This window comes from Plecotus auritus (genome assembly GCF_963455305.1).
Source record: "Plecotus auritus genome assembly, chromosome: 11".
In the NCBI taxonomy this organism is placed as follows: domain Eukaryota; kingdom Metazoa; phylum Chordata; class Mammalia; order Chiroptera; family Vespertilionidae; genus Plecotus; species Plecotus auritus.
The window spans coordinates 6673042-6691317 of NC_137777.1; the positions used below are offsets into that span (position 1 = coordinate 6673042).

The following is an 18276-nucleotide window of genomic DNA, read 5'->3' on the forward strand; positions in this document are numbered from 1 at the left end:
CAAGGGAACCGCAGAAAGGAATTTTTCAAGGATGATCCACAACAGCCAGTCGGGAGGGAAGGGCTTCCCAGGATTCTGCTGGAGACCCACATGAAGATGGCCCTGTCATCTCCGTCCCGAAGTGGGGAGAACCAGGGCACAGGAACCTCAAACCACAGGCATCCTTGGCACTTCCTGCATGCCCAGTGTACCCCCCAGTCCCTGCAAAGCCCTTCATGCTTACCCCCATGCAGTCCTCACTGCAACTCTGCATTATGTTGAGGAAACTGAGGCTCAGAGTGGAGAAGCAATCTGCTCAAGGTCACATCTCAAGTGAACTGCAGCACTGAGATTTGTTGGGAGAGCTAGGAGGCCAGACCCATGCTCTTTCCACTCCCCACAAAGCCTGGGAGTTGGTGTTTGAAATAGCATGGCAGGGCGAAGAGAGGAAGGGGGCATGGAGCTGGTTGGAAATTGTGTCTTAAGCCACCAACTGACTCACTCCCCTTAATAAGCATCTAACGACAGCTGAAGTGTCTATCTGGGGGGAGTAGGGGTTTATAAAATAGAACTGCGAAGGGGAATCCAGAGTGGTAGTGACTGAGGCATGAATCAACATGGTGACTTCCAGGTCAAAGCAGCCCGGATGCAAGAGGAACACCCAGTGCTATCTGACAAGTCGGGGACCATGTCTCAATTCCTGGCTTCCATTGCCAGCCTTCTTTCAAACTGCTCCCTAAGATGCAAACTACTACAAGCAAGCCTGCTTCCAGGTCACCGAGACATGGACCTCTATGTGCCTCGGTCTCTGCTACTGAAGTGGTCTCCACCAAGAAGGTCTTCTCTGTCTTCTCTGCCTTTCTCACTCTGACTTGTCATTCAAAGCCAAATCCAAGTCCCTCTCCTGCCACTAGACCTATCTGACCTAATCTGTTCACTTGTAGATTCATTGAATCTGTTCATCTGTTAAGGGTCTGCAATTCCTGGGCACTAGGAGACATAGGAATACAATGATAGAAGACTGTCCCTGCCCCTACTGCCTTGTAGGAAAGGGGAATACATGGCAATAGAGGGCAATAATGCTAAGAGATTGTAGGATGATTTAATGTTACAGAAGTGCTCAACTCTTCTGGGTTATGGGGGGGCGGGGGGCGGGTGAGGAAGGCTTCCAGAAGGAGGTAGCATCCTAGACATGTTTTGAATGATGGGCATGATCAATGAAAAGTCATGGACTGGGAGTCAAAAGACTGGGTTTCAGTCAACACTCTGTTTCTGTCTGTGCTGACCTTGAGTAAGTCATCTCACCTCTTTAGATCTCAGGATGGGGTTGGACTGACAAAGAAGCCAATATCTCCCTTGCCTGAGCTCTGATTTCCATATTGAATGACCATATAATTATTGCTCATCTTGCATTTTGTACCCCCAACCCTCCTGTGCACACACTAGCACCTAATGTGGTATCCGTGACTGAAAATTGTATGAAGTGCCTAAGTAACATTTATAGGAAATACAGTAAACCACAGGGATATAACCTGGAAAACTCAGACAGAACAAACAACTCAGTTTCTTCAATAAATATACTGTGAAGAAGTGGGAGTTTTGTGAACCGAATTATGCCCCCCTCCCTTCCACACACATGTGTGTGCGCGCGCACACGCACACACACACACACACACACACACACCAAATTCTTATATTAAAGTCTTAACCCCCCAGGACTTTAGAATATGACTAAATTTGGAGATAACATCTTGTAAAAAATAAGGCCAATAGGATAGCCCCTGATCCAATATGACCAGTGTCCTTATAAGAAGAGGAGATTAGGACACAGATGTGCAGGAGGCTCCTGTGGAGAAGATGGCCATCTGACAAGCCAAAAAGGAGAAACCAACCTTGATCTTGGACTTCCTGCCTCCTCACAAATGTGAGAAAATAAATGTCTGTTGTTTGGATCATCTAGCCTGTGGTACTTCCTATGGCAGCTCTAACAAACTAATATGATGAAAGGAAACCTAAGAGACACATCAACCAAGCACAGTGGATGGATTGCATTTAAATAATGATTCAAACAAAAAAACTGAATCCCACACATACATTTGTTGAGCACATAGTAGAGTCCAAATTAATATCTAAATGAATTCATTCACATTTATCCCTTACCTCCAAAACTTGTGCTTTGAGCATTTTTCAACGCACCCTCATGAAACTGAAATCAGCCTCCAGTGATTCCCACCAACTGGTCTTTTGTCCCAATGTCTGGCATCAACTAGAAAAAAATCTTAACTTTTCTTTTATATTTGAACGCTTTATGTGAGGGAAGCTATAATGTCCCAGGCACGTCTTCTCTTTTCTGCCCTAAATAACTCGCTCCTTCACCTATTCCCACATCACAGCCTCCAGACCCTCCCCAGTGTTCATGTTAAAAATGATGTCTTCCCTGACCATCCAGGACATCTTCCCTGGCATCCAGGAAGTCCTCCCTGCCATCCAGAAGTCCTCCCTGCCCATCCAGGAAGTCCTCCCTGCCATCCAGAAGTCCTCCCTGCCCATCCAGGAAGTCCTCCCTGCCCATCCAGGAAGTCCTCCCTGCCCATCCAGGAAGTCCTCCCTGCCCATCCAGGAAGTCCTCCCTGACTATCCTTGTTAAAAACAGCACTCCCCAGGCTCTGCATTCTTCCTCCCTTTGCCTGGCATCAGTCTCATCTGTACCCACCACACTGTAGGCTCCGCTCTATTATTTAAGTGGAATGTTCTGGTTCCTAGAACACATACCTTTGTTATTTCACCCATTCTCTGTACAAGGACAGCATGGAGCCTAGTAAAAGGCAAATTAAGTGCTGTCAGCTGGCTGTCCTGCCCCTGCAGCACCCCTTCCCGCTGCTCCCCCAACCCCAGGTCGCCCAGGATGCAGCTGGACAGCCTGCAGCTCCTTGGCGGCATCTGCAGACCGCCAGGCCCACGGCAGCTGGGCCCGGAGACAGCAGGAGTCCGTGGGGACACATGCTCCAGGCAGACTCACACCACCAGGACGCAGCCACTTTCTCCTGGCTGATTGCTACTCTGCATCCGCCCGTGTGTGTTTTGGCTTGAAAGCCTCTGTTTACAAGCTGAGTCCAGGAAGGACAGGAATTCCACAAAAGGGATTTACAGAAGCCGGCCAGTGCCTCCTCTTCTCGTTTTTCCCTTGTGCAAAGGCAGTGCTGAGACATGGGAAGTCACTGGTTGGACAAGCCACGCAGACCCAATTCCTGTCCAGCTGTCATCTTTATTTACCACTCTTGCGACTTTGGGCAAATGACATAACCTCAGTAAGCCTCATATTTTTCATTTTTTTAAGTAAGACAAAGATACAAACTCATCAGAGTCAGAACCACTATATAAGGAGAGTTGCATGTGGACGCCCATTGAAAATTGAATATTATTAATTACATTTTCTAGTGATGCTCCAGTACATCCCAGTTCAGGCAGAGTCATAGACTTCTCCTTGACATCACTCTCTCTCTAAGACAACTGGCCACTATTTTAACTATCCTAACTCTCAATATAGCATGAACCCACCCATTCTTCCCTCTCCCTTTGAGGGTCTCCACAGCAGGACTGGTCATTATGAGCACAGACTCAGGCGTTGTCAGCCTGGGATGTTAGCCATGTCTCTACCACTATCAGGCTGGGTGACCTTGGGCAAGCTACCTCTCTTCTGTGTGACTCGATTTCCTAATCTGCCAGATGAGATGACAATGGTAGCAGTGACACACACAGCTCCCAACCCCCTTCCCCTTGCCATCTCCCAGAGAAAAGCTGGGAAGCCATGTCTCAGAGTTCCCAGCCTGCCTTGCAGATGGGGGGGGGGGGGCGGTGACTCATTCTGGCCCAAGAGGTACAAGCGGAAGACTGCCGGGAAGTGCTGACAAAGCTTGAGGGTTACATTGCAATGTCCTTGGGAAATGGTGCAGAAATGCCTGTGGAATGAACGTGGGAAGGTGGAGACTGTGCATGAGTCTGAATTCAGGAATGGGGGCGATGAGCACCGGGTGGTAGGAGAAGGCTTCGGGTGGTGCATGGTGCTGGAGGAGAAAACAGGATGTGCAGGCTTTGGCTGGACAGGGAACAGCACATACCCGGGCACCCTTGAGTGCTGGGCCTGGACACGCCCACCCCAGGCTGCTTCACGACCCTCTCAGACGAGACCTGTCCCTGGAGGGAGGCCAATGAAAGGGTCAGTGCCAGGGACCCACCATTCATCCTCGGACTCATGAATTGGCCTCCACATCACCAGGTTTATAGAGAGAGCCTCCTAGTCGCCATGGTGTGAACAGGGCCATTCATCTCGCACTGCCTTGCGGCCTGCAGGCCAGACAGGGCAAAGCTTTGCGGGAAGCCCCAGGACACAGGGCTGCAAAGAGCAAGGTCCCCTGGGGTGCCCTGGTGGAGCAAGAGTAACCACAGCCCCACTTGGTGGGCGGCGGGGGGAGCCAAGAACCATGTCTGAAACCCCCTCGTGCACCCTGTCCCCATCTGGCGGGCTGCAATGCCATGTCTGGGACCTCCGATGGGGTGGAGGCCGTGGAGAGACATGATAAGAGGAAAACTGCCTCTGAAGAGACCTGCTCTGGCCAAAGAAACTCAGTCTGGGTGGCTGTCCCCCGCCCACCCATGAGGTAGAAATACTGAGTGGCTCTTAGGTGCCCCACCGAGGCGACCAGTGACTGGGCGGAAGGCGTGTCCAGAGGCTGACGCTGAGCAAGGGTTGCTAACCCCAGCTTGGAGATGTCTCAAATATGTAAAAGGTTATATTATGCCGGCCACTCAGTAGCCCTTTGAAAACATGTTTGCAATACTTTCAGTGTCCAGTTTCTTGTGGGCTTAACTTGGAACGCAAGGGCAGGAGTGTTCTCTCCACAGTGCAAGTCGAACTGGGTCACCTTCCTACTCTGGCCCAGGAGGCAGGGCGGGGGCGCTCTGCTTTAAGGAGGAAGTCGAAGCTCAGTCTGGCCATGTGCCCACTGCTTCCCTCTTCCACATTTCTCTTTGTAGGCTGGACGCCCCAAAACTAATTTATACTCCCCAGACACAATGATGCTCATCCTTGCTTGTCTTACACACAATTTCATTCGTTTGATGATTCATGGATTCACTGGACATTTATTAAGCACCTACTGCATGCCTCTGTGACAGCTACAAAGGTACAAGGGTGAATGAGAGGGACTGTGTGCTCCCAAGGACCACAGCGACAAGTGCGGCAGTTCCCATACCTGAGAGCACGTTAGAATGACCCATGGGACTTCTTAAAAGCACCGAGCTCGGACTTCATCCCGATATCCCTGGATGGGAAGAAAGAGGGAAAGAATCAGCCAGCAAAAACTTTACCAAAGGCCCAGCCAGCCTGACTCAGTGGTTGAGCGTCAACCTATGAACCAGGAGGTCACGGTTCAATTCCTGGTCAGGGTACATGCCAGAGTTGTAGGCTCAGTCTCCAATGTGGGGCGTGCAGGAGGCAGCCGATCAATGATTCTCTCTCATCATTGATGTTTCTATCTCTCTCTCCCTCTCCTTTCCTCTCTGAAATCAATAAAATGTTTAAAAAAATATTACCAAAGGAAGGGGAGTGGAATTCAAATTTCTCGTGTTACCTTCCTGAGAATCAACAGGGTAAGTGCAGAAAAGCTGGGCTTTGAAGCCAAAATGACTAGTTCCAACCTCAGGCATCCGTGCACCCTGGCTTGCTGGGACATTCCCACCTCTGCATCTGTTGGCGGGTAAAATTCCCAATAGTCCCCCTTTTCTCTTTCAAAGGCGCCCACGTTTGGCTGATAAATGACATGGCCACCTTATTCTCAACTCAACTCTCTACCCTTTCCTCCTCATGAGAACCTGGGGAGTGGGCTGAAACTCCCTGAGCCTCAGTCCCAGGGTCTGCCTCCCAGAGGCAGCGATACCAGTCTTCCGAGGAGGAAGTGGGGAATGAGATCACACCGCCAGGTGCCTCGGAAGGTCAGCACCTGATTCACAGATGCTGTTTGGATCTGATCCTTTGCCTTGTGGGAAGTGCCCTCATTCGCTCAGCATTGTTCCCAGACAAACGAGACAAGGCCTGAAGGATGAGAACACATTTGGATGAAAACAGAGCATGTCCATTTGCCGCGAGGACGCACCTGAGTCAGCAAGACGTGGCTCAGGTGGCTGCTGACCAGGATGGCAAACCTATAGTGAGGAGCTCAGTTACATACTTAAACGTCAGCTCAAGCTTCTAGAAAGCGGGACTTGGCTACCCTCCTGGTTGGCTGAAGGTTTTCATAGAGTTGGGTCCAGTGCCGCCAGTGGACCCCGATGGAGGGAAGTGTAGGCTGTTTGGATGCCCAGGGCCAGGCAGAGGACAGACACGGACACATTATCTGCCAGGATGGCTACAGACGTTTGGACAGGTCTGGGCCTGTCGGGACAGTGACTCTGCCAGGGAGTCACCGCTGCCCCCCGGAAAGCCCCCTCGCTAGGTCCTCTTTCTGTGCTCCCCCATTAGCAGCTGGGGCCCAAGAGGCCCTGGAGGAGAGGGAGGGAGGCAGGCAGGCCTGCCAGCTGGACAGAGTGCAGCTTGACTAAGCAGCTGGGAGAGGTGGGAAGAGGGGAGGGAATGCTGGCATGGCCGGCTCGCTGGGCAGCCACTTACAAACGGCCAGATAAAGAATTTGAATAAAAACCCCAAGTAAACGGTGGAAATTCCTAAAATTTCAGAGATCCTGAAGGGTTAAGGACCGTACCAAGGACAAAAGGAAATGCTAGGGTTTTACAAAGGTCAGAAATCTCTTTGGATGAGGTTGCTCGAATTAACAGCCACCTAAGCTTACTGTTTAAAGATTGGAGGTGTCCACCCACGGACAAAGAGGACCCACGTAGACAAGGTCACTGTGGAGTCAAGGGTAAAAGGAAGACCAAGCTGGGAGCTACCCAGCCCTGTTGTAGACAGACCCACTCTGTGGCCAGGAGAGATTCACGTCTCTAGAATGATTCTGAGTTCTCTAATGTGGGTCTAAAAGAAGAGATTCATTTCCCTGAACTCTGGTAGGCAAAATGGTTATGGTACATACTAGTACACAGAGAGAAAAAGGATCTTAGTAGCTGTAGGTTCCGCATACCACTCATACACGAGACCCTATAATATCCATGTATGTTTCTTTGAACAGAATTAAGTGAAAATATGCACACTTTGCTCAGACAGGCCAAGCCTCAGTGCCCATGCAACTCTCTGCCTGAAGTGTCCTCGGGCCAGCCTTCACCTGCCCAGCTCCTTGTCACGCGGGTCTCAACCCTGGGCCTTCTCCTCGGAGAGGCCTTCCCTGGCCACGCTGCCAAACACGAGTGTCCACTGGTCACCCTCTCTCCAACCTGCTGTCTATTTCTTGTAAAGCGCCTCCCTGGACCTCGTCCATATCTTGGTTCACTTGTGCGTTGGGCCATGTCTCTATCCTCCAGAATGTAAGCTTTATGAGAACAAGGAGGCATCTTCTTCTTGCTTCCAGCATCCTGCCCACTGCATGGCACATAGTAGAGGCTTAATAAATACATATATGCTTATTTATGAAGGAATTAAAGAACTCATGCAACTTTGAAGTAGACATGAGTACCCACAACAGCTGACACATAATACAAAATCACGTGTGCTTTCTGGGGATAAAATCACAGATACTACTAATATCCTGGAGTTTATTGCTTATGGACAAGATGGATGACTGTGGCTCAAAGTTAGTGGGGGTCACTGCTGTGAGGTTCTGGTTCTCAGCCTTGGCTCTTTGTAAAATCGAAATTTTAATGACTATATGCCAAGGTAATCAGGATTTAAGATCAGGATTTAGACTCATTAACCAGATTCTTGAGAGGCTAAGGTATAATGCACATTTTGCTCATTCATAAATGCATGTAATCATTCATATGCTCTTGCATTCTCTCAGCAACATTGTTAAGCACATACCTATTGGCCAGTACTGTCTGACAGGTACAAAGATATATGCCAGGGTATCTGAGTAGTGGCTGACGACATAGCCCGTGGCTTCCAGGAGCTCATGGCTGTGCACAGTGGTCCCTGACTTCCATTTCCACCCATGGCACACCCATGGCCATGCCATTCACTGCAGGGAGAACCATTCTCTCTCCCAGCTGTCCCTGCACTAGTCCACATCCACACAGCGACTTCTACGATCTCAGAGGGTTGAGGAGGGAGCTCCTGCCCTGGCTTGTTCCTCCCCAGGAAAGAACGGCTTTTCTGGTTGCAAGACTGGGATCAGGGCCCCTGGCTGGTACTGCCAGGCTACCTATTGCTTCTCTCTCGTTAGAGCCACCTATGTTCTCTTGCCTCCTGCCTTTGCCATAGATTAGCTCATGAGGGTAAGCCTTGGCCTGAGTGAGGGTGGTGGAGGGATAGGAGGGGTGGGGGAGAGAGGCAGGGAGGGAAAGAAGGAGGAAGGCCTGAAGTCCTCGAGCTGCAACTGGGTGAGTAACCCATCAGAAGAGGAAGGAACAGGAAATGTATTCCGGGCTCAGTTCTAAACCATGTTGTCTAATCTGTATTTACCACCATAAGGCACACAGTCCATCTCTACATAACTCCAAGGTGTAATTATCACCAAACAGTTTACATCCATCCTCCTATGGCCACATCCACGGTGACACACGACTCACCGTGCTCTAGCCACAATGCACTTTTTTTCTCCCATGCAAAAATGTCATTATTAAGGCCATAATTCATCATAATAGTTCTTTGTTCAATAACTACAGGGCGGGGCAAAAGTAGATTTACTGTTGTTCATATGGAAAAATGCTACAATAAATAATAATACAAAAATAAACTCTGTTTTGCATACTCACAACTGTATACCTGCTTTTGCCCCACCCTGTATGTATGTTACTTACATGGATAATTATATATGTGCTATATATAAATAGTACTCTCTCTATATATATGTATTCAGTATAACTGAAATTTATAACAACAACAACAACAAAAAGGTGAGAAATCCTGGAGAACCCTCCCAAATTGAGTCTGACCATGCTCTGCAAGAAAGGTCATCATGAGTTGGGGGAATAGGGCTTTGACCTGTCTCTCAAGTGGAAGGCGGGGGGACTGGAATGGGAGATGTCTGTAATACTACTACTAATAAAAATATATTTTAAAAAATGATGAGGACTTGGGTGAGTGCAAGGGAACTGCAGGAGGAAGATACCGAAGGTTGCACAGCAGCCTTAGAACGTGGTCACCTCTCGGGAGGAAGGAGACATATGTGTTCGGGGGAGGGCCACAAAGGGAATTTCAAGGGCCTCTGCCAAGTTCCACTAAAAATACTCAAAATACCAGAAGCAATTGTGGCAAAATGTCAACACGAGTTAAACTGAAGTGGTAGGCAAAAGGTGAGTGTTCTATTCCCCGTGCTTCTTGCTAAGTCAGAAGTGTTGCATGACAAGAGGAAGCGGATGCTTTTCAGATGGGAGGGATGGCATGAGTGAGGGCAGAGGGGTGGGGAGATCTGAGACAAAGACAGACAGGGAAGCTCTGACTGACATGGAAGACTTCTTTCTCAGTCACTACCTGCATAAATGGTCCCCACTGCTGGGGGCCAGGAGCAAGTCAGGAACTGTCCTTGGTCCTGAACCAAAACCACACCCTTGGTCCTGCCTATCTCTGGTTATCCCAGAACTCTGGGGGTTTCTACTCAGTTCCCCAGTGCTTACAGATTTCCTTGGTAGTCTATAACTTCATATTTTTTAGTCCAATTTTACCCCACTACTGCAAAAAAAAAAAAAAGGCTAAGAACAGAACTTGAGTATTTCCTAGCCCAGTGGTCGGCAAACTCATTAGTCAACAGAGCCAAATATCAACAGTACAACGATTGAACTTTCTTTTGAGAGCCAAAAACCGACTTCTGCGCATGGGCCACGAAGTTTCAATCGCACTGTATGTGCGCGCCCGCACGTGGTATTTTGTGGAAGAGCCACACTCAAAGGGCCAAAGAGCTGCATGTGGCTCGCGAGCCGCAGTTTGCCGACCACTGTCCTAGCCTAATAATAGTCTTTACTATTTGTCAAGTTATTATGCATGCCAGGTGCTGCGATAGCAGTTTGCATACACTGCCTCATATTGCTATAATTACCCCCATTTTATAGATGAAGAGCCAGAGCCCATAAATGGCAGAGTTGAGATTAAATCAGGAATTAGCTAATCACTCCCTGGCACAGGTGAGTAAGACCTTAACTCAGAGGGAAGAATCTCTGTGACATCATGGTCTCAATACTCTCTAGATGTCTTTTCCATTTACAAAATGGGGGTTGCGGTGGGACAGACCTGGATGCGTAGACCCCGCTTTAACAGGTATTAGCCATGCGACCGGGGCAGAGTCACTGGATAACATCCCAGCCTGAGTTTCCTCAGCTGAGAAGTGGTTATGTCAATAAAGTGGAGTCATCAATAGATCTAAAACATGTGATACACGACAAGGTCGAGTAGGATAACTAAGAAAACTCTGATGATGATGATAACAGCTGTCATTGATCGATCACTGTTGCCGCACGCCATGAGCCCTCTCAGGCACCTCATGTGCATTAGCCCCAGTCCTTACAGTGGTTGTCTCCATTTCAAAGATGATAAAAATGAGGCTCAGTGAGCCTTTCATAACTGTCAGCTAAATCAAGTCCAATCTGAGTCATCCCTAACCAGATGGCCTTTGAGAGGGTGAATGACAGGTAGCTAGAAGGTGGCCCACTCTTTAATTTTTCCACACTCTAGGCAGGTACTCCGATGAGCAGGTCCCACTCAGAGCTGGAGCTTCTGGAGAGAAGACCTCACCAGCCAACACGTAATTTACCAAAATGCCAAGTATGATGAGACACAGTTTGGCTCCCCCGATGCTTGGAGGGCATCTGCCTCTGGCTCTCCCCATCTCTCTCTTCTGGGGGAAAAAAAAAAGCCTGTCCTCCAGGCAGGGGAAATCCAATGCTAAGGAGCTAGGCTCCCTCCTCCCTTCTTGGCCAGCAGGAGAAGGGATGGGAGGGAATGGTGCCAAAGGTCGCAGTGTTCTTGGTCAGTGTGTTCCAGTGTCCAGGCAAGAAAAATGCTGCAGGCTGCTCCACCTGCCAGGCCTCCAATGAGCTCCAGCTGGGCCTCAGCCTCCACAGCAGCTGCAAGCTGCAGGGAGGGCCACACTCACCAGACATCTCTTTCCCAGCCCAGCAGAGCCTTAGGAACGTGTGACGACAATAAAGTCATAAAGCACACACCAACCACACAGAGGTGCCCAGGGTCCTTGCTCCTATAGCCTCTGGAAGTCAGCCACGCATGCCCCCAACACCAGCTTTCACAGGGGAAAATAACATTGCTACACTCTCCAGATCTCTCTTCCTTCTTCCACTATACCTATAAATTCTCCTTAATTTGTTCAATCCTGGACTTCCCAAAAAGGTCCATTGTACACCCACTATCTGCCTGATAAGGGGTCAGCTAAAGGGTTAGGTATAGATATGAAAACATCATTGTTCCAGTCATTGTAGAGTTTATAGAGGGGAGAAGATATCAAGCAATAAGTGAAGGAATTACTATACAATTAACAATTGTGATGGAAAATGAAAGAGCAAGGTGCTATGGGAGAGAAGATCAATCGTGCGACCTGCAAATGGGAGGTCAAGCAAGGTCTTTTTAAGCAGGGGCAGTGAGTTTGAGACTTGAAGGAGCAGCAGGAGGCAGCCTTGTGAGGCCAGCTTGAATGTGTGCAAAGGTCCTGAGGCAGGAGAAAAAAATATAGCAGAATGGGTAAATGTGAATCTACGATCTAGCTGTGGGACCCTAAAAAATATATGTGAATTCTTGATACCTCCATTTTCTCAAGGAGCATCAGGTAAGAATTCAGAGACTGGGTGCATTTGAGCTGATTAGTCTGCACAGATTAGAAGATAAAGAACCAGAAGGCAAATATTCCCCGGTTGAGGAGTATGTTAGCAGAGGTCCATAGTCTCCTACCAAAAGGGATAGAGCAGCAACTGCTCCCTAACTTCAAGGTGCATATTCTTGTGTCTTCAGCGAGTCCTCCTCACCATTCTTCACATTGTTCTAGAGATAAATTTGTCTCCACATAGGAGGAAAAGTTAGAGAAGGAGGGAGGGAAGTGCAAGTCTCTGCCTCTTTCTCTTCTCCCTACCACTGGTTACACTGGTCTGCACATGGGGGTCTTTAACTAGAAATGTCATCACCCACATGCTGGTGCTTCCTCAGGTCCCTGAGCCTCGCCACCCAGAGCGAACCAGCTAGCTCCGTGCTTACCTCCTACTACAAAATGGGATTACCGGTAGACCCTACTGCCCGAGGTTGTTCTCTAGAACAAGTAAGAATGCTGATGTAAAGAGATTGACACAGGGCCTGGCACATAATTAGGGCTTCAAGAATGTGAAATGTTAACAATAATAATTGGTAGTTATCAGTTATTACCTGATGATAGCAGATAATCACCATGATTCTCTCTCCCCCCCTTCTTCCTGCGGGGGGGGGGGGGGAGGAGGCACCTTTGGGAGTGCTCAAGAGCACCTGCTAGTTCAGTGCCCACTGTCAATTTTTGCTGATGCGTCTTTGGCATTCCCTCCCCCACCAGAGAATACAGTTTCCCAAGGACTGAGTCTATTTTTGTTTTTGAAGAAGGAAAACAAAGGCAAGTGCCAAAGCACTGACTTCTTTAAAACAAGACAGGGCCCCCAGACAAGGCCATGGCCCTGGCTTTTAGGAATTGGGAGGGACGTGTACTTTTCAGTAACCTCTTGATGGAAGGTTATAACAGCATCTCTCATCCCCCATTTGTCAGTCAAGGACTCTCGTCCCAGGGTTTAGCACAAAGGGTCAAGTGCTTCCCTAGTTGAGATTATCTTGCTTATAACAACATCAGAACATCAGCCTTGGTCCCTGTTCCCCAGGCTCCTTCAACCCTCCTTCTGTAAGAAAGAGCCATTCTCTATGAACTCTTTGATCTTGCGTACATTATCCAGGACACGAGACAGCCACCATCTGCGCACCTCTCAGATAAATCTCTCATTTCCCCCAACCCAAGCCCACTTCGATTAGTTCATTTTTGTATTCCACAGAAAATGGTTGAGCATTCAATGTGCCAAGCACAGTGCTAGACACTCGGAGACAGACCTGTTGAGTAAGATACAATCTGTTTTTTTGTGTGTAAGCCAGACTATAAATAGAAAGTTTCAATATAATGTGTTAAATGCAGTTGGGAAAGAAAAGCGATGACTGTAGGACCCTGGATGAATCTCTGCAAGAATCTAAAAGGAGGCTTAGCCCTATGTGCAAGTTCAGCGTAAGGTTAAGAGAGGATGCCTGATTCAATCAGGAAAGGAAATGACTATTTTTATCCATCACTTTGCTAAGTCATTCATAGTATGAATGAAGCTACCCTTCCCACAACTCCCCCATGTAACTCTGTATGTGCACATTTCATGATGTAATACCCAGAGCAACTCCACGCTCCATGCAGGCAGCAACCAGGCCTACCATGTCCTCTGCAGAGCCATAGCACTTAATGCAGTGCCTGGCACATACCAGGCGCACAATCAGTATGCATCACATGGAATAAAACAACTTTTGAGGACCTAATGTTATGAAGGCCCCATCCTAGATAATGGTGATACAACTTAGACAAATATGCATAAAGAAATAATTAACAATAGAAGCTGGCAAATGTAAATACTAAATGGATGATGTAGATTGTAGACGTTAGAGTGTTATGTTCAGCTCCATCCAATTAAATCCAACCCAACAAATAAGAAGTGTATCTTCTATGTGAATGGGATGTTCTATGAACAAGAGAGGTGGCAGCAGTAAATCAGAGAATGGAAGCTCTGGTGCTCAACATGTTAACCTAGAGGAGCGAATACAAGTGCACAAGATAAAGGTCGAGAGCAGGGGTGAGCAAACTTTTTGACTTGAGGGCCACAATGGGTTCTTAAACTGGACCGGAGGGCCGGAACAAAAGCATGGATGGAGTGTTTGTGTGAACTAATATAAATTCAAAGTGAAGGAGCGGAGGGGAGAGCAAGAGAACCCTCCGCGGGCCGGATAGAACAGCCGAACGGGCCGGATCCGGCCCACGGGCCGTAGTTTGCCCACTGCTGGTCTAGAGAAATCAGGGGAGCATCAGAACACATTTTAGGTGTTTAGACGACTGCATCTGGAGCACTTCCTACATGTGGGTTGAGCTAGAGTTTGGGGGAAGGGATCATTCCAGGAAGAGAAAATCAGAAGCAAATAGGAAGAAAGATGGGACATGGGTAGCGTTTCTTTGGAAAGTCTGGTTTGACTGTCCTTTCAAGACAGGGATCAGGAGTAGAAAGAACCAGGCCTCAGTACTCTGTGACCCATCGACTCTCCCAGGAACCTCCGACACAGCCCTCGAGCCTCATTACCTCGGGTCTCAATGGCCAAGCTGAGACATTGGTCCTTTTGTTTGCACAATCATAGTTGCATCTTGAGGACATTGAAGGCGCCTGTGCAGTGGACATATGCTGCTTTTGTCTGCCCAGTACATCTGCTTCCCTAGAGAAACTTTCCCTCCTCTATTCCAAATGGTCCTAATAGAACTTCTACCCCAATCCCTTCTCAGGAGTGGATACAACGAGCCCCATCAAAAAAACCAAGTCCCCTGTAATAATGACTGGTCTAGGGGTGGGCAAATGACTCAAGAAGGGACCTTCAGAATCCTGTCCTGCATTAATACGCAGCTATTAAGAAAGAAAAATCCCTTTTGAGCTGATGTTGCTAAACCAGGGGGAAATGGCTTGGAAATAGTTGTGGCCATTTTCTCTGCCCCACAGAGACATCCTGCTGGTGGCATGAAGCCAGCACACAGGGAAAGCTAAGCTGAAGGGTAGAGAGAACACGCTGTAACACATGGCTGAGTTCTTGAACATGGATGGCTGAAGGAATGGTGGCCCCTCAGTAGAAATGCAACAGTCAGAAGAATGAGCTGATATTCAGAGAAAGATGGTTTTCCCCGCCCCAAATCACCAAATATTAGCATTAGAAGAAATTATAAAAGGATTTGGTCCAACCACTCATCTGATGCTTGAATTGTTTTTTTTTCCTATTTTCCCCATAATAAGTTTCATTCTGCTGGTGGTTTCATTCAGTCAACAAATGTTGATTAAGCATTTGATCAATTTGATGATTAAACCATCAAGGGCCCTCTTTTTAAGGAGCTTCTCATTTAGTTGTGAGAAAGGGAAAAAAATAAAATATAGGTTTTGAATGCAGGCTACTATAAAAAAAAATGAAATGGGGTCTCATGATGACTTTGGGGTACACGTTGTTGGGTTAGGTGGCCAGGAAAGGGCTCCTGAGGGAGATCATCTGTAAGTGGAGACTTACATGGTAGGAGGAAGTAAGTTACACAGCCCCTGGACAAAAAGATAAAGCAGAAGTCACCAAGGTGGGGGAGTGCTTGACACGGTCATGGACACCCAAAAGCAGATGGGTGTAGAGGCAGGAGAGGCTGGCAGGGGAGGGCGTCATAGTAGTCCGTGGACAGAGCACCTGGTAACTACAACAGAAAGGCATTGGAGAGTCTTGGGTAGAGGAATCCCATACAAAAAATGCCTACGAGATTATCTGATCCAGATTCCATTAAACGGAGTTTGACTTGACTTGAAAGTGGAGAAAGACAGACAGTAGAGAAATGAATAGGAAAATAAAAAGGAGTTCCAGGCAGGAGAACCCTACAGCGCTGAGCACAGCACTGGAAATGCACCTGAGATGTTTGGAGGACAGAGGGTGGACAACTATGGACGGACATGGTGGAAGTTTTAGGTAACGCCCCGTGGGCCAGGAACCTGAAGAGGGAAGATGGGATCCTACTTTGTGGAATTGGCTGTGACTCTCAGGGGACAACCCCTCAGGTGGGCAACGGGGAGCCATTAAAGGTTTGGGAGAAAAGAGGTGACTTCATCTGCCTCTGAAGATCGTAACTGCATTCTCACAGAGAAGTGTGATGAAGTGGAACCAACATGAGCTGGGATGGCAGCCCGGGTTCAAACCCAGGCTCCACTCCTACCATGTCATCTTGGGAAACCATGCCAAAGTGGGGAGGCCAGGAAGAAACTCAGACAGACACCAGGAGAGTGTTCGGGGGTTGGTAAACGATGTTCTCTCTGTAAATGAGATTTTATTGGAATGCAGACATACCGTCCGTTTACACAGTCTGCCCACGAAGGCAAGGCTGGGTAACCGTGACAGACACCATATCCAGACTGGCAAAGTCTAAAGTAATTACTATCTGGTCCTTTACAGAAAACGCTCATTGCCCTGTTCTAGAGTCTTCCAGAATAAAACTTGCTGTCACAGGATGGCAACTGCAGAGGAGAGGAAAAATAAAAACAACTCCTTAATGGACACCTAACAACCTCGGAAGGAGGGGGAGCCAACGGGATTGGCAAGTTCCTTAAGCTTAGGGGAAAAAGTTACTTTCTCCTCACAGACAGCCAAGGGCAGTTTTATCCTGAGATAAAGGGGCCTGAGATAGGAATGGAGAAATGCAGATGAGAGAAATGAGCAAACAGAAAAAAAAACACGAAGATTCATGGAGACGGGTGCAAGACAGGGGAGGAGAAACAGACACAGAGGAGAGATGGGCAGGAGGAAGGAATTAAGAAAAACACCATTCCCTGGGAGGATCGGGAGAAATTTATATATAAAATGTATTTCTATATGTGTGTGTAATCTCTGTCTTATTTATCTATTTATTTATCATCACCCAAGGATACTTTTTCTATTGATTTTTAAAAAATATATTTTATTGATTTTTTTACAGAGAGGAAGGGAGAGAGATAGAGAGTTAGAAACATCGATGAGAGAGAAACATCGATCAGCTGCCTCCTGCACACTCCCTACTGGTATGTGCCTGCAACCAAGGTACATGCCCTTGACCGGAATCGAACCTGGGACCCTTGAGTTCGCAGGCCTACACTCTATCCACTGAGCCGAAACGGTTAGGGCAGATTTTTTTTTTTTTTTTTTTTTAGAGAGAGTGGAGGGGAGGAAGGAGAGAGGGGAGAGAGAGAGAGTAAAACATTGATGTAAGAGAGACACATCGATTAGTTGCCTCCCATTCATACCCTTACTGGGGCCGGGGATGGAGTCTGCAACCCTTTGGCTCTACCCACTGAGCAAACAGCTGGGGCTATCTTTATGTATTTACTTATTTATTTCCATCTACGATGATGGCCCTCTCTGGTTTCTTGACTTCTTGGGTGGGAAAGTCAGAAAGTCACTTCTTTATTCCAAATTGCTCTGAGATGGGTAATCAGGATGTATTGACCCAAGGGGGAACTGTGTTGACAGAGACCAAGACAAGATCAATACAAGATTTCCACAGCAGAGTTTGCAGAAGGTTCAGTTAAATGAGGACAGGTTTCCTGCATGCTTTTATCAGACATTTCCCCTACACGTTTATGAGACTTCCTTCCCGGCGTGTCTCTTTCTGAGCTTATAAAAGTGCTTTTAGGGGAGGTCTTACTAACTGCAAAGACCACAAATGGAAGTGATGAGTGTTTAAGCCCCTCCCTTGGAAAACAAGCCAGCTCGTGATTTTAGAGAAAGGAAAAAGGGTCTATTATCCTAGAAAAGAGAACTCCAGCTGGCCTCAGGAAAAGCCACAACCCCTGTTCAGGTTGCACATCCTCACCCAAGACCACAGTTAGATGACTGAGCAGTATTGGGACTTGACAAAGCTGGGAAAGAGGGCTCGGAATAAAGGAAAGCAGAGGGAAATAAAGAGGGCCATTCTCCACTTTTACTGGACGCAGGACAACCAGGATTGGAGAACCAGATCTGACACGTGGGAGCTGGTGGATCATGGGCAGGAAGTTCCTTCAACGCTCTGGGCCTAAGTGGCATTTGAGGAACTGCAAACAATTCTCTTTAGGTGGAGTAGGCAGTACTTGTGGGGATATCGCAGGAGACAATGGCAGTGATGAAGCACACACAAATAGCAACAGTAATAACAAGAGTTATCATGCACTGAGTGTTTCATTTGTGCCCCAAACTGCTTTAAATGCCTTAAAATATGAACTCGTTTTATTCTCCCGACAGGCTGAAGTGAGTTATTACCATCACTAGCTCCACTGGACAACTGAGACTCAGAAAGATACACGTGAAAAAGCCAACATTTGAACCCAGGAAGCCCATGTCCAGGGTCTGCACTCCCACCCACTCTGCTCTGTGGCCTCTACTGTGAGGCTGGAAGGATAAGCAGGAGTTTGAGCATTGCATCGATT

General features: G+C 47.8%; 1 long non-coding RNA gene across 1 annotated transcript in view; it reads right to left on the minus strand.

Moving 5' to 3' along the window:
• The window catches only part of LOC308236735, a 467360-nt gene that overhangs the window by 223445 nt on the left and 225639 nt on the right, over positions 1 to 18276 (minus strand). Inside the window, exon 5 of the long non-coding RNA XR_013959325.1 lies at positions 5232 to 5300. This is a non-coding gene — a long non-coding RNA (uncharacterized lncRNA). The remainder of the gene's footprint in view (positions 1 to 5231; positions 5301 to 18276) is intronic.